This window comes from Gasterosteus aculeatus, chromosome 15 (genome assembly GCF_964276395.1).
Source record: "Gasterosteus aculeatus chromosome 15, fGasAcu3.hap1.1, whole genome shotgun sequence".
NCBI lineage: Eukaryota > Metazoa > Chordata > Actinopteri > Perciformes > Gasterosteidae > Gasterosteus > Gasterosteus aculeatus.
In genome coordinates this window covers 17,173,004-17,188,070 of record NC_135703.1, presented here as the reverse complement: position 1 = coordinate 17,188,070, position 15,067 = coordinate 17,173,004, and the positions used below count along the sequence as shown (strand labels likewise).

Genomic DNA, 15,067 nt, shown 5'->3' with positions numbered 1-15,067 from the left:
GGTCAAAGGCAAACCTACTACTACCTACTACTACAATGAGTTTGAAAGATAAAATAGGTAGAAGTAGAAATGTCCTCGCTCATTGTGTTGTAATGTAAATCCTAAATACTTGTCACACTTTTGACAAGTACATTTTCACAGTGACATTGTACTGTCCCAAGCATCGAGGTTTTGAGAGGTACTTAACCTCTGAGGATGGGGGGGATAGGAATATTTACCTACACACAGCTGGGTTATTATATTGTGGCTCTGTGCATTGGGCTGCATCTGGGTTTACACCTACATTAAGCATTATGTTAGATGTACATCAATTGTGAGCATTGGATGAATGACTTGAAAAAATATGAACCCCCTGCAACTGTTTGCAAAGCAAGACATGTCAAACTCTTTTTGTTAATGAATGATGTACCAGTACTACTAGAATAAGAATTTAAGGAGGATAAAAATCTGACAAGTGAGTGCATCAAGAAATAAGACCTCTATCACAGATAGCATAGAATTACTAACAAGGGCAAAGGGATGATGGTTACACATTGATCATTCTAAAATAAATACGTTTAGTAAATAAATGCAGTTGTATATCTCTCAACATCTAGTCTGCATACATACGGAACAACCTCTGATAATGTTGGCAGAAATAAACCCTTTGAGAAAGCACATCCTGCTGTAGTTTTATATCACCGTCTTATCAATAATTGTATTGTTCTTTTACACACAGCATTCAAAGGAGAATTGTTACCACTGAGGTACAACCAGGCCAGACCAAACACACTACAGAGGCTGAGGAGCTCTCCAAAAGGAAGTATACACAGACACACACACACTTACAGATAGTGGTAATTGGGCTGATGTTCTCGCTTGTATTAAATGAATGCATGTTGTCTTGACCTCATACACTAATTTCAGATACTAGGGGAAAGACATGCTGCTGTAATTGGTTCACTTATTTGTAAAAGTATGTGTGCAGGTGGCTGCAGCTGTTTCTGGCAGCAACACACAGTTACACAATGGGACGATGTATACTAATATTTTTTTCATTGTTACATTTTTCAGAAGTCTTTTTCAGGATGTGTTCATATAAGAATATACTACGCATGCAAATTTGATATCATTTTATACAAATGGAAGTATTAACTTTAGTTTCTGGAATCTCAAACCTGAACAAATATTTTGAAACAAATCGCATGCGTAATGAAAAATAAAATCAACAGATCAATATATTGTATAGTTTTTACAGATGTGTGTCATAATGATGACATCGACGCACCAAGCTCCTCTCTCACTGTCTCTTTCTACAATTAATGCACATGACTAATTCAGCTTCTTTCCGGGAGTTTTTTTGTGCTTTCTCCCCTAGCAGGTCTCCGTAGATCGTAGTTCCTTCTGGACCCTGGTCCTGACACCTTCCTGGCCCTGCTGACACCCGCTGCTGCCATCATCATCATCATTATTATTTTAGATATTAATCATATTACTGTACTCATAAACCAACATTACCCTCCTAAAGTCGTTGTGCTTTCCTTCCCCACAGGCTTCTGTGGATGGTGGTTCTATCTGATGGTGGTTCTATCTGATGGTGGTTCTATCTGATGGTGGTTCTATCTGATGGTGGTTCTATCTGATGGTGGCCCTTTGGGCTATACAAAATAAAATGTATTGAATTTAATTTAATTGAAGTATCTATAATTGTTTTTGCAGATTTTTGCGAAAAAGTATCACTCAGTTAACTCATTTTTTAATTTATCTTTGACGTGACACTTCTTCAATTCTTCTCATGGAAACACGTCTCTCTTGGCGTTCGCTTGTGTGTGTGTGTGTGTTTGTGTGTGTGTGTTAAGGAAGACAGGCGAGAGGGACAACAGCTGTTCACCTCAGAAGTCGTCTTGAGCCTTCCCACTTAATTATAGTGGACAGCACATTTGCGTGCACACACACACACACACACACACACACACACACACACACACACACACACACACACATACATACTGTGAAAATAACAGCTTTTCCATGCCTCAGCTTTGGTCTCCACCTTTCCCTTGTTATGCTTACACACACACACACACACACACACACACACACACACACACACACACACACACATACACACACTGCTGTGCAGTTTTACTGCTGAATCACTCAAAAAAAGAAACATCTATTCCTCTCTCTGCTCGCTCGACCGACTGACTCATCAATAAAAACTCGAGAGAGAACGATCCTCCCTCCATCCTTTGTCTTTCGGATGAACTTCTAGTCTGCACCCCCCGCCCCCGATGAGTGCAGATGAGTCTAGGCTCATGAGGGGGGGGGTAGAGTTGATGTTCATTTCAGCCAAACAATTAAGAGCAGAGGGGTGTGTGTGTGTTTATTTGTGTGTGTTGGTGTCAGAGGGATGAGATAGTGTTTTTCTGCACTGAAAAGCCATTTCTCATGCTGCAGTGGAAGGAGCGTGGTTTCTGTTTAGGGGAAGTGTGTACGTGTGTGCGCGTACAAGTCTTTGTGTATGTGTGTGTGTGTGTGTGTGTGTGTGTGTGTGTGCCCTCCCAGGGGATCGGAGTCCAACGCAGATGGCAAATAAAGTATGCAGCCCGAGGCGAAAGCACATTATGCTAATTCTAATGTCAGCTGTACTTTAATATACGACTCTATTTAATCACCCCATTATTTCCTATTTCCATATGAAAAAAAGAGAGCGAGGTAGAGAGAAAAACAGCCAGCCAAGATTTTACAAAATGGGACAGAACGTACATTGAGACTGCATTCGGAATGTGGCTTGAAACACCAAATAATGGACAGAATAATAACCAAATAATGCACACAAGAATCGGGCCGACCAGTTAACAAAATTCAAAAGGGAACATTTCAATTACAAGCACTAAAAGAAAGTGAGCCCGACACGCTCCATAACAAAGCCACCCTCTTGAAACTAGAGCGATGCCCAGCTGGTTCTAGGACACCAACACAAGAGCCCCCCCCCACCAGAAGCCCCATTAGACTGAACCCAATTACAAGACAACAAATAGAGAACAACAAGGCACAAGCCAACATCCCAAACCCAGAGCCGAAGAAGAGAACACACTGTGGCACACTAGCCGAGGAAACCTCTGACCTCTGACCTCTAACAAACTCACACTACAGAGGATACACTCACTGCACACAACTTGAGACTGGAAACAAAGCTGCACTACGCTACCGCCAACTGTACCAAGACGTCAGGCATATTTACTTCCCACACGTAGAAGATTTAAAGAAGAAAAACTGCTGATGCGATGTGCAAATACAGCAGTGACGTTTGTCAGCTGTTGATGAAGAAAGTCTGTGTGATGGAACCTCGAATAGGTTCAACAACACAGGTAACTTCTTCAATCATCTTGTATTGTTTAACTATCAAGTCCAATTCTTCCTGTATCGATTTCCAGTTGTCTTTGTCTGTTTGTTGCCTATTGTACACACATTTAAGTGAAAAATCTAACTGCAGGCTAAAAGTTTACTTTGTGAATACAAAGCCTGCATATTGTATTACAGTGTTTTAACGTTGCACAGCTCAGTTCACGTATTCCGTACTATTATTTTGCCTATTGGAAATCTTTATGTCGATATTGTGTCTTTGTTACACAGCTGCTCTGACAATACAAACAAATGTTTAACATTTTGATCAAGACCCCTCGAAATGAACAATGAGATCTCATCTGTGTTTCCCTCTTTACACCAACTGTCCATGTGTGTACAGTAAGTGGGCCGCTTTGTGTGTGTGTGTGTGTGTGTGTGTGTGTGTGTGTGTGTGTGCGTGTGTGTGTGAGGAGTGCAGAGGCCCTAAACAACTATACAAAGATGTGTGTACTCCGCTCCAACGTGGGGTTACACATTACAATCTGACCCAATGAAACATTAAACACAGTAAAAAAGAGTAAATAAATAAATATATTGTTCCTATATTAATATTGTATATATGTATTCTTGATAAAACATGTTTTTTGTACCAACATACTGAAATTGTATCTCGCTCTTTGCTGCTGGTGGATTACAGAGAAATGAATATTCAGTCCAGCGTTTAGCCTGTGGCTTCTGGGATTAGTGGTAACTAAGCATTTGTTAGCAGCTCTGAGCTTTATTTTGACGTGTATACATTACAAATCAGTTTTTTCTTGCTAATTCATGCCTCCACAATATAGTACTCCAACCCTTTCATATCATTTACTGGCAATATTTGACACACGTCAACTGTCACCTTTTAAATATTGATATCTCGCACAGGCAATGTCCCACAAATCCAACTACTTTCTACTTTCAAAAGAAAAAAAGAAAAGAAACATTTTAAAAAACTACTGTAAAACATACAGGTGGTGGCAAAATGCATCCATGTAACTTTAGTCCGTCTCACACACACATCGTGGGTTCGATGATTTCATGGCACACAAACGCACACTTTGTGACAGCACAAAGAAGAGAAGCATGCTTCAGTGTGTGTAGCAATCTGTCATTGTGATTACCGTGTGTGCGTTTTAAGTAGACATTCATGTCTGCATATGTTTTCTATCCAAGACACTACATGTTGTGTGTGTGTGTGTGTGTGTGTGTGTGTGTGTCCCTCAGTGCTTCTAGGTATTCTGGCTCTGTTTCACACAGTATAAAACTCTCATTAGTGACTGAATCCAGTTTTCGCTGTGATTCAATTTGCCATAATTACTGCGGCCGCGGCTCATGAAAAAGGGAAGCGAGAGAAGGGCTTGAAATAAGGGCGAAGGTCAACCGGCAGTTAGCGGCGTTCATTTTCATCTCAGTGTATTCATGTCGGGTGGCTAATGGCGCACGCACCCCCCCCCCCCCCCCCCCCCGCTCCTCAATAAATATTGCTGGAATTACAGGTTAAATAGCTAAATTAAATCACCGCTATTACAGATGAGGGAGGGAGGAAGAGAGCAGATTAGAGTGGGAGTGAAATCTGTGCAATTACAGGGGAAACGCAGATCTCTGTGAATCGTGCGGTAAATGCAGCGGATGTCGGAGGAGCGCTGTCGGATTATCGTGTCCAATGGTCACGTTCACCTCTGTGGCCTCTGTGGGTCTGCTCCCATGTCCCATGTCCAAGTGTCCCTGAGCAAGACACCAAACCCCTCACTGCTCCCCGGGGGGCCAACATGTATAAAGGTTAAAAATGCAATGTAAGTCGCTTTGGATAAAAGCTAAATGACCTGTAATGTAATGAGGAGAAGACAAACACTGAAGTGGACCGTGAAGAGTTAAACACTTTCATTAGTAAGTGGAGTCTTTTACAGCGTCCTTCTGGTGATTGTTGGTAGAGAGAGCAAAACAAATCAACCGGAGGTTCATTTCCCAGTGTCAACTCCTGGATTGAGTAACATGCAAGAAAACATTCCACCTTAGAAGTTGCCGGTAGCTTTTGGTGGAATCCCTTTTTCAGGGCCGTTGTGTCTAATAGTTTTAGACACAAACTAGTTAAAAACAACGGCATGTCTTTAAGCAGCGGCCCCTGGAGACTCCTGCAGAGACGCGTGGCGTCCACGTGTGATAGGAGGATGTTACTGTAATATCCGGCGTGAACATGCCCTCATGACCTCTCCTTCGAATGCACCCTACACACCTCTAACTATCTCTGACTGTATCATTAATCTCAAGATGCACGATGAAGAGGGGAACTCAACACAAGCGGCACTTGAAAATGCAGAGCTCACGCCTTTGCTCAGTGGATTTATACTCCTGGCTTTGAATAGTTTCTATTGTATATATTTTGAGTTGCTAAGCATTTCTGCAGAAAGCCAATTTGCTTTGCTGGAGGTACAGTGTGGCTTTAGACATATAGAACTGTTTATCATGATCGATAGAGATATTTTTCAGAGTAAGGTGATTCAAATTAGGCTCTAGCTTTTCCTTTCTGTCTGTCTCTCTCATCCAGTCTGCGTTTCATCATTTCATCCCACTGGGTCGTGTAGAACTCTCCTCCTCCTCTGCCTCTTCATCCTCACCTATCAATCAGGGAGGCTTAAGAGTCGCGGCCTGTTTAGAGATCTGAGCTGGTTTGCATACAGGAAGTGGAGAAGCAGAGCAGGTCTGTGTGTGTGTGTGTGTGTGTGTGTGTGTGTGTTCCTCCATTGGCCTTTTGTCACGCTTGTAAAAACTTCCTGACATGTTCTGTTTTTTTGCATTATTAAGCCTTATTATTAAGTGTCTTTAACATGGGAATGATCATGAGGTGATCCCCATAACACACACACACACACACACACACACGACATGGAGGCACAAATCCTCATCTTGCATCACTAATATTTTCAGATGTGCGTGTTGTTTCCATGTTTCCACACTATGGTAAGAAGTAGATTTCGCTTTTGCCGAGAGATAAAAGTGTCTGTGTGTGTCCTCCTAATAAGATCATTTCAAACGCACACTTTATTTGCCCAGCGACCTTTAAGCAGTCTGGTAGTTTTGAATGAAGTGGTGAGAGAACAGGGTTTCTGCGTCATTCAACAGGCTTTGTAAAAGCTTTAATAGCAACTAAAATCACTACAGGACCACACAGCAGTGGCGTTAATTAGATGGCCCCAACTGCAGGGAAATGAGAATGTGAAGCCAGTGTCGGCTTTATGTGCTGCGTCTGAGTCACTGATTCAATCCAGCTACTTCGCAGCTCCCGGGGCTTCGGTTGGCCACACTTAAAAATCCTTTTGGGGAAACTGAGTCATCTCGGAGCTCAGTTTGCCACAGATGCCGTTGGCTTAAGACCAAGAGGCGAGCCCCAAACTCTATACAGGCTTCTACTGTTAGCCTTCATGCCATGAGCCGGGTTCTCATCCAAGCTTTTTTTCCTATTCTCTTTGTGAATTAGGATGTGCCAAAAGTTAAAGCTGATTGCAAAATTCAATATCTGTGCACATTTGAAGAGGGGATCGTTTTAAAAAGGATGAAAAGTGGTGTTTGCTTCTGGATTCAAAAGACGAAAACAGTTTTCTTCAGTCTGCATAGACGGCCAAAGCTAACCTAGAACTGTGATCACATTAACATTAACTCATATGAATATAATAGGCTTATATTCAGGTGGGCTCTATAGTCCGGAATATACGGTAAATGAATATGCATTGTAGTCGTATTTGAAAGGAGATCAAATTAGGATCCATCGGGTATCTCAGAAAAAAGAAAAGCAACTCGGTGTGAACAGGAACCAGTAGTCCTCGGAGCTCTAGTCAAAACCAGGTGCTGAGACGCCATCCAAAACAAACTGCTGCACTGAGTGTGTCTGCCCTGTTCACAAATTAGAGGGATTAACAGAACAGAGTGCCAGAGCATGCAAGCTAATCCCACACACTGGCCTGCACCACTGCACATGGGGAGTGTGTGCAGAACTACATTTGTGTGTATGTGAGAGGTTTGGTGGCAGAAAAGGGCTCTGCGGGGGCATCGTCCTCCCTGAAGACACAGCCCACTGGTGCCAGTGGTCCCCCTAATCCTAGACACACACACACACACACACACACACACACACACACACGTAGGATACACCTGGTACATGTCCCTGTATGAGCTGGTGATTAGACAGGCGAGCCTAGGAGTGAAGGGCCAATACTAGCCCCCAGTTAAAGGGGCCTTGGATTGTAGAGTAGTGTGAAGTTTGTTTTTACACCTGTGTGGTCGAAAGGCTTTCCCAGAGAAGTGGCGTCTCTTACAGCAGCACAGCGGTTCTCAAAGGTTTTGGGGTGAGATGTTCAGCTATTGCATACTGGTGTAAAACTGGAAAAAGTTGGTGACCTCATGGTACTATGTTTTGGTTGGTAAGAGACCATGACGCTCTATGGAGGGCCCCTGACAGTCAGACTCTCTTCCACCACCTGGACTCTGTCATTACTCCTCGTCTCAATACAATAAGGGGGGGGGGGGGGGGGGGGGGACACTAAATACTGGCCTCTTGTTAGTATAAGTATTTTAGCATTCCTTTGAGAAAATACATATTTTCCCGATATGAGGTGTCAGACTCAATAGGCACAATTGGGTTAGAAAAGATGGTTTTCTGGGATTTGCACATGTTGTCTTCTCTAAGGCAAGAGAACATTTTACAAGACCAGAAGATTTGTGGAACTGTAAAATAAAGCATATTATCATTTTATAACGGGCTATGTTACTATTACTAGTACCTTTATGTTTAAATGTCTAATAGGACGCAATATGAGTACCCTACAGAAACCAGTACTAAACTGTACTACGTCTTGCACCACCTTTATTTGATGATCAATCTATTAGTGGGCGTAGTCATCCCAATATTCAGTGTTTCCTCTGTAGACACTCAAAGTGTCTTTGTCTTCAAAGGCTCATTTTGTGACCCGTTGTTGGGTGAAGTGCTTTCTTGGGAACAATAGAGAAACTCTGCCATGAGCCCAATTGGACCAGGACAGCACTCCAACACATTTTGGATCCTTCTCTCTCCCTCTACGGCTCATGGTGGCCTGTCTTCTACAAAGCTTGTCCAAATCGCACACTGCTGAGTGGGAGACCCCTGGAACACACCACACACGTGCATGCCAGAGCTCCGTCCCAGACTATGATGTAGCAGTGCCCCTCCTGTATGAATAAGACATATTACAGGCCTGCCTGACTCCAATGTCTGTATCCCTTTGTCTCTCTCTGCTGTTGCTGCAGTCATTCCACCTGTGAACAGGACTGCTGTGTGATCCCATCTTTATGAATTTAATATTATGCCCTCTGATCAGTCTCACCATTTCTTGTACATATAACCTTCAGCGGCTATTTGAATATATCGACAGAATAAAAGAAGATATATTGGAGTTGACTAACTGCACCCGTGCAGGCAGATGCAGAAGGAAGCGGTTTCCAGAGGTGGAAAAAGAGGTGGAGCAGGGAGGGGATGAAAATGATGGAGTGTAGCCTGGGGTCTGGGTGTTATGGTCAGACTCTACTTGTTTATCCAGAAATGGCAGCGAGAAGTAGCAGCGGGGAGGGAGAGGGGGACCGAGGGGGGCAGGTCGAGGAGGAGAGCAGTTCCAGACCAGATGGAGGTGAGAGGAGGGCATGGATGGAGGGATGAGGGGACAGGTCTGTGCTGGAGGCCCTTATATGGCCTGGATGACTGTAGAGCTATGAAGCAGCAGCGGGGACACAGCAAAACTGGATACCTTAAGTTAGGTTCACAAACATGCCAATGGGTTCAACAGCTTATACAGATCACATAATGCTCCATATTGCTGCTGGATCATACTTATTTGACATTAATATAGCAAAATTCCAGTTTTTGTGAACTTAAACTCAAATTAAACAAAAACACAAAAATTGAAATCCATGTCATCAAATCAAATATAAAAGTAAAGCTATTTGTCACTGCCAGGGTATTGACGTTTTATCTCTGTTTGTCATAGGAAAAAATGAAAATAAAAATGTCCACCAGAGAGTTTGCTACCTTTCTCCATTTCCCTACCAGTTCTTTGTTGATTCCATTGTGAGCGCTGCAGTTGTGTGAGGCCAGCCCCCAAATGCTCTCATTGGTTGGGACGCCTGATGAAGCCTCTCCCCAGCCAATGGGAGCAACTGCCGCAATGAAATGTGTTAACGTGTGTATGCCCAGCCATAATATTTATATATATATATATATATATATATATATATATATATATATATATATATATATATATATATATATATATATATATATATATATATGTGTATATATATATATGTGTGTGTGTGTATATATATATGTATATATATATATATATACACAATGTATATATGTAATGTATATATGTATATATATGTAACAGATGTGTTTAGGGCATGGAAGTAGTCGACTCAGGTAGACAGTGTATTTCTAACTCCGTTACATATATACAAGATTAGCCGTTTTCACACATGCTACTTTTTATTGCCAGTCTGTTGGTCTGCTATACAACTCTTAACAAATGTGACTCATAGAGGAGCTGTGATTATGTGGTGTCAACAGCTGCATTAGAGCGTAAATGCTGGATTGAAAGTGCAGATTTTTTTTTAAATGTATTTTGTGTGAAGAAGTGTTTTTAGATCTGCTGTGGTAAATTGTCAGGTTGATGGTTGGATGGAGTATTCTGGACAAAGTATAAAAACTTTTCTTTCTTGAAAGAGAGGAGTGAGAGGGAAGGGAAGGAGCTCCATTGTCTCCACTGTAACTGGAAACAGGCCTGCTCCCATAACCACTCCAATCTGTTTTCATTTGTTGAGCCTCATTCCATCTCACACACACACACACACAAACACACACACACACACAGTCTGAAGCATAGTCTAGTGAGGCTGTTCTAACTCTTAAAGGGGCAATGCACTAGTTTTATTTGGTTAAAATAACAGTTCCCTTGTCACATAATCAGTAAACCAGTAAGCAGTCAGACAGAGTCAGTGAGTGAGTATAATACAGCACACTGTAACCTACGTCACATCCTGCAGATGCAACACACAGCCACATCCTGCAATGGGCTACCATGTGCAGCCACAATCTCTGTCACGCTGTAACATGAGGCCACTGCTGCAGTGCATGCTAAGATAAATCAGAACAAGCTGCATCACGCTGTGTCACAAACTTTGAAAAATAAGTTGCCTAATGAGCAAAAATGAGAGGAACGGAAAAGCTCTTAGAGACATGACATTGGTAGGCTCAGTTTTTCCTACAGCAGCCAAACACAACAACAATGTGAACACAGAGGATGAGTGATAAGAGAGAGTTTGCATTCAAGGGATCATCTCATAGAAATACATTTAAAACAAGGTATTTTGCCGTCACTGACAAAAATTCACAGATCTTAGATCTTACTTAGGACCTCGGGACCTCTGCCTGTATTTTAACCAGAATCAGAGTTCAGTATTTTTTATATGAAAGGAATTTTCTTTGATAGGTTCCTGCATAACAAAAAATATCAAGGGAACCTCATTTAATTCACAGCAAAAGTGAATAGGAACATAAAGAAAACACTTACAGAAGAAGAATCAGGACCTTTTGAGGAACTTCATCTGTTTTTTGGACATTTGCTTTCCTTAGCATTGTTGCAAAACCTAGAAAAGGCTCAGATTGTGATGGTTGCTTCTTTTCAACATATTTGAATTATTAAATGTGTGATGTGCCGCTAACTGATCTGATGAGGCTTTCTCACTACACTTTCAAAATGCATCTAGACTTCCATCACGCCTCCCTGGAGTCTGCACCTCATTTTAATTCAAACATCAGAAGCCTACCAAAACAAAATTGCTGTCTCGTCATGTAGAAACACGACATGTGGTGAAATTGCGTTAAATCCATTATCGGTCTAAATGTCTGGGAATAATAACAATTTTAGTGATCCTGCCCCCTTAGGGCCTTGGACAATTTGTTAAATATATATTAGGTGTGACCCACAGAAATTACCAGTATTTTAGGCACCTTATAGTTGCGTTTGTGTGCTTTTTTCCTGTCTCTTTACAGAATGAATCTGTCACAAAAACACAGGCTAGTGTCTGTGTTGGTCAAAGCTGAGATCCCAGCCCGTACAGAACATTTAGGTCAAGGCACTATACTCTGCATTGCCTTCAGTGTTTCTGTGTGTAAGAGTGCTTTTGTCTAGCTCACGTTGACCTGACCAGGACGCTCCAACCACATTTCCCTTGCTAGCAAGCCTCCGCATCCAAGCAGATGGCGGTGCTGTGATGGCAGCCATGGTGGGAGGCCTGTCAAGGACCAAGGCACAGTCGTTGTGGTGAAGGCCTTCACGGGTGGCTGTGGAGTATTGGAGCGACTTAAGCCCCTTGATGTGCTGATGGGCAAGGGGATTGAAAACAATGGAGAAGCCCTCCGCTGATTAGGCTGCCTTAGTCAGGGAGGCAGAAAACAATGTTCCCGCCAACCCTCTATTTCCTCCCAGGTATACGCTTTTTTATCAGCAAGAAGTGGTGCCAAAGGGGCAGTTCAGGGATCCTGCGGTTGGCCGGGAGTGTTGTTAAATGGAGCAAAAAGCCCACAGTGTGTCATACAGAGGCAGAAAGACAAGTTGACATGGTAAGATGTGTCTGCAAGTCTGGACTCAGCAATGTTAGGAGCATCTTTTATTCTGAGACACTCGCTCCATGTTTCCCAGAACACAAAGGACAGGCGGATCTGCCTGCAGTTCTAATCACACGAGGGTAGTTGGTCCTCAGCCAGCATTGTTTACCCCCAACCTCGCTCTAAATGGCAAATTACCCCAGCGTTTGTTGCCGAACCAACAGGTCGAAAAGACTGTTCCCACCTGGCAAGGCCCCCGATCCATAGATACATATACCAACTATAGCGAAATAATAAAGTAGATATATTTAAATGTGTTATTAACTTTCCTGGGAACCAGGGCACAGGTTGCTTTCTCAGGAGTTATTGATTGATTTACAGATGAAAAAAAAAGAGACAGCAGCAGCCCAGCTCCTCTCCATCGGCCCTCTTTTTGTAATCTATGATGTTGCCCAGAGAAATCAATAGAACAACTGTAGCTGGCAAGCTTTGTTTATCTTTTCCTCTAAGTGAATAATTCAGGGGTTTCAGCAGGGGTGAGCCAAAGCTTTGATACAAACCAAAGGGTTTGGTGTTCATGGGGGAAATCGAACCAATTCTTTTCCCGCTCCTCCTCCCTCCTTCATGCTGAAAGCACTTCAAAATCTGGTTCTGTGAGTAAACAGAGAGACCGCTGCTGTGGTTTCACTGCAATAATGTTCCTCACACCAAATAAATAGAAGAATATGAGCACTGACGACAGCAACCTCTGATGATTATTGGGCAAAGCCAGTAAATGGCTTTGCCCAATAAAGTGGTGGAAGGAGTTGTGCAAAATGAAGCTCAGGCGTAAATCCAGTCAGGAAGATGAGCTGAAAGAACCTCCCTGTGGTTGCACTGTTAGCTGATTGGGGGCGGGCTCGTTAAGATCTAGCCAATCGGTGCTGTCACACTACAAACTGTTCTCACTGTTGCCGTCAGTTGTCATTTCAGTGTGCAGCAGATGCAACCGTCCAACAGCCCAGACACATCCCAAGCAGCAAACGCATTCTCCTCCTCCACCACCAGTGTCTGGACCCAAGGGGGGGATATGACTTATCTGAGTAGGGGGCATCCCGGCCCCTAGTTCATCCTACGACAGAATGGAGTCCCAGCTATAAGGACGTGTGGGATCATTGTTAAATAAAGAAGTCTCTCCTGATTGAAATGGTTTTAAGAGGCGCTTAAGGGCTTCTCGCAGTGCCGTGGGATGCTACAAGGAGCAGGAAAGGCTCTTAACTGCGTGCTAGAACTAGGACGCCATGCCAAGGGATACATTTGAAACCAAAGTGGGTAAAAGAGTTTAGTAGCTGCACCAAATGACCACTGAAACCTGCTCCCACTGAGGGGAGTGAGAAGCAGGCTAGGCAACATGACACCGTAAACAAAGCACAAACAGGGAGCGTTCAAAATGCTGTTGTGTCATAAGCTTCGATTGTGAGCAGTCAGTCCTCGCTGCTAGTATGTGAGTTTGGGCAAGTTAAACCGTACTAAACAAAGGGATCAACATGTATTTGTCAGGCTATGACACCCTAGGCTGTGTGCACAAATATACGCACGCACACACGCATGCACAAGAAGGGAGCAAACATTTTCAGCTAAAGTCGCTAAACCTCGGCGTCCCACCTTCGCCACGGACACACAAAAGCCCTCAGTCCCTTGTAATTGGGGCTTAAATCCTTCCCTAACATCCCTCCATCCCTCACTCTTCACCAAACAGGGATTGTGCCGTCACAGAGCCCCTAATCCTTCCCAGTTTAACCAAGTGAGAAATTAGCTTTTGTTAAGTGGTGATTTGGCCGGGGCCAACAGCCCGATGTGGAGGAGAGGGGCAGTAGTGAGTCCCCCAATGCAGATGGGTAATCCCATCGTGTCCGCGCCGCCGCTCCGCAGCCGCCTGCTATCGTATTATTGGCACGTTATTTTTAGTCAAGCATGTTTAGTCCAAAGATGTTTTCATGTAGCAGCTTTTTCCTGAGGTGTTTGCGTGTTTACAAAGTCAAATGTTGCAGGAAGACTTGAAGTGTAAGCCCCCAGTGTCTGGTTGATGAGCAGCACAAGGACCAGATCCTCAAAGACGCTGAGAAGGAGCCGGCTGCGACCTGGTCCCCGTCCAAGCACAAGTCCTGAGTCAGTTCAGAGTCTACGATGACGCGCTGCTACGTGTCGCTGACAGCGGATATTTCCAGGAGATCAAAAGTGCTGCTGGAGAGAAACTAGGAGATGAGCAATAAAAAAACAATAAAAAGTCATCTGTCACTTAAGTAATATATTGGTATTAATATATTGAATATATTGATTCACATTACATCCAATCGATTACTTTTTTTCGGCTCACAAGTTACTTTTCAATCGACCAAGTCACTGCAATCTCATTACCTCGGATGACTTGCACTGATTGGAGTCAGCCAGGGCTGCTTTTGAATTCAATTAAATTTAAATTTTAAATTCCTACGGTCGACCACCCATGCAACCAATGAGATTTTTTTTCAATGCTGAGGTGATCCACCGGCGCTGCCTCGGTTACCGACCTGTTGGGGCCCCCTGATCTAGAGCCAAGCAAGAAACCCAAATCCCCATCTACAAAAAACATACATGACCCGTACATTTAAAGCGTCTGTGCCAATCCCACAAGCTAAACGCTGCCATGAATAAATGCCCAAATTCCGGAGGGAGCAAGAAGAACCCCACTAACTGGTTCAGCAGGGGTATGTTCAACCTGATCGGCCCTCTGGGGTATTTAAATGAGCCAGTCCTTGGGGGGAAGGATTTAAATAAACTGAAAGCTTTTAAAATCAACCTTCACTCACTTAGATGCCATTTTCATCAAGGAAAGCTGGTTTTCCAAAGATATTGAAAAAAAGCAGGAAACAGCAGTAAACATGTCTGAGTAGCTACTAAACCAAGTGGTTCTCAAAAGGGGGGTCCGTGGACCTGAGAGGGTTACCAGGTCACTCTATTGAGGGGGCTGTTTTATCGAAAAGGCCCCCTGCTGCACATTCCATCACAAAGCCAACGCATCGAACAAATTTACAACAACAACAAAAG

At 43.2% G+C, this 15,067-nt stretch overlaps 1 protein-coding gene across 1 annotated transcript in view; it reads right to left on the bottom strand.

Annotated features, from left to right (window-relative positions):
• bcl11ba (BCL11 transcription factor B a) overlaps positions 1-15,067 on the bottom strand; it is a 34,526-nt gene that overhangs the window by 5,343 nt on the left and 14,116 nt on the right. The gene's annotated exons all lie outside the window — the stretch shown is intronic.